Below are 2,500 nucleotides of genomic sequence, written 5' to 3'. Positions count from 1 at the left end.
GCAATGACTTGGCACCGCGGATGCCGGGACTCCGGCACTTCCCGTGGCACTGATGGTTGGTTCCAAAGACAAAAGGCCGTGCAAGGCCACCGCACCGCGGATGATTTTGCTCGTGCTGGCGCCGTTGTGTGGCCAAAGAACATGCGCGAATGCTCGTGTCGGAAGGGTTGGTGTCCTGGCCCCGCGGGTGTCACGAATGCTCGGTTGCGAAGACCATGGGACCAGAGCCATGGCACGTCGGATGATGGCTCCAGCTGGCGCCCCGGCACTTTCTGTGGCATTGATGCTCGGTTTCAAAGACAAACGTGCGCAGTGCCAGGGGACCGCGGATGACTGCTCGTGCTGGCCCCGTTGGGCGGCATTGATGGTCGGTTGCAAAGAAAATGCGCGATTGCTCGTGTCGGGGCCCGGCAAGCCAAGGCCAAGCGAGCCATGGCACGTCGGATGATGGCTCCAGCTGGCGCCCCGGCACTTTCTGTGGCATTGATGCTCGGTTTCAAAGACAAACGTGCGCAGGGCCAGGGGACCGCGGATGACTGCTCGTGCTGGCCCCGTTGGGCGGCATTGATGGTCGGTTGCAAAGAAAATGCGCGATTGCTCGTGTCGGGGCCTGGCAAGCCAAGGCCAAGCGAGCCATGGCAACGCGGATGATGGCTCGCTAGTGCTGGCGCCGTGCACAGTGGCCTCGCACACTCGCCCTGCACGCTTCCCTTGCACGCAGCCTTGCACACTAGCCTCGCATGCGAGCCTTGCACCCTAGCCATGCAAACTAGCCTTGCACGGTAGCCATGCACACAAGCCGTGCACATTAGCCATGCGCACAAGCCCCGCACACTAGCCTTGCGCACAACCCTTGCACACAAGCCATGCACTCGAGCAATGCACACAAGCCTTGCACTCAAGCAATGCACACAAGCCCTGGACACTAGCCTTGCACACGGGCCTGGCACACAAGCCTTGGGCACTAGCCTTGCGCACTAGCGTTCCACATGAGCCTTGCACACTAGCCTTGGACACTAGCCTTGCACACAGGCCTTGCACACTAGGCATGCTTGGGCGAGCTGATCCCGCATCAAGTCGACGGGTCTAGGCATTCTTGGGCGCAGATCCCGCATCGTCTCGTCGCGTCTGGGCGCAAACACGTCGCGTCTCGTTGCGTCTTCAGAAGTCGTCGCTAACAGCACCTTTGGTTGCCACTGGTGGTTAGGCTGGTTGGTTGCGCAAACCCTATAGGAGGGTGGCATGCTGGTGGGCGTTTTTGCCCGGATAGGCACTAGAATGTGCAGATTTTGGGCGTTTTTGCCTGGATAGGCTAAGGAATGGGCATGCTTTGGGCGTTTTTGCCCGGATAGGCACCGGAATGCTTGGCCTTGGCTTGTCCTAGCAAGGCATTGCTGGGTTGGGCTCCCTTGGCCTTTTGGGCGCCTTGGACGATGTCTTGCGAAGACCATGGGCACAAGGCCATGGCATATGGTGAGGAAAGGACCACGGTTGCCAAGGTTAGGCACCGGAATGCTTGGCCTTGGCTTGCCAAAGCAGGGCATTGCTGGGTTGGGCTCCCTTGGCCTTCCGGGCGCCTTGGACACTGTCTTGGGAAGACCATGGGCACAAGGCCATGGCATATGGTGGGGAATGGACCACGGTTGCCAAGGCTAGGCATATAGAGAGGAATTGCATTTTTGCCCGGATAGGCACCGGAATGCTTGGCCTTGGCTTGCCATAGCAGGGCATTGCTGGGTTGGGCTCCCTTGGCCTTCCGGGGGCCTTGGACGCTGTCTTGGGAAGACCATGGGCACAAGGCCATGGCATATAGTGAGGAATGGACCACGGTTGGCAAGGCTAGGCATATAGAGAGGAATGGACCACGGTTGCCAAGGTTGCGCAAGTTTTGGGCATTTTTTGCCCGGATATGCCCAAGTATGCCCCGATAGGCCCGTTACGCCCCGGTATGAACGCGTATGCCCGGATTGACTCGGTATGCCTTGGGATACATGCGTATGCCCCGATAGGCTTGGTACGCCCCGATATGCGCACGTGTGCCCCAGTAGGGCTCGGTATGCCCCGGTATGTACGCGTGTGCCCCGATAGGCCCGGTATGCCCCGATATGCACACGTGTGCCCCAATAGGGGTCGGTATGCCCCGGTAGGTACGCGTGTGCCCCGTAATGCACGTTTCGCAGATCTCCCCGCATGTCCCGCCCCTATATGTAATACTTACTTACTTACTTACTTTCTTTCTTGCTTGCTTGCTTGCTTGCAATGGTTGGGAGTGCCCGGCATGCCCCGCTGCAGAGACCAAGGGCGCAATGACTTGGCACCGCGGATGCCGGGACTCCGGCACTTCCCGTGGCACTGATGGTTGGTTCCAAAGACAAAAGGCCGTGCAAGGCCACCGCACCGCGGATGATTTTGCTCGTGCTGGCGCCGTTGTGTGGCCAAAGAACATGCGCGAATGCTCGTGTCGGAAGGGTTGGTGTCCTGGCCCCGCGGGTGTCACGAA

This window comes from Tasmannia lanceolata, unplaced genomic scaffold (assembly GCF_043159265.1).
Source record: "Tasmannia lanceolata isolate RefF3 unplaced genomic scaffold, GAP_Taslan_0.1 ptg000121l, whole genome shotgun sequence".
Classification (NCBI taxonomy): domain Eukaryota; kingdom Viridiplantae; phylum Streptophyta; class Magnoliopsida; order Canellales; family Winteraceae; genus Tasmannia; species Tasmannia lanceolata.
Note: the sequence above shows the minus strand (reverse complement) of the source record.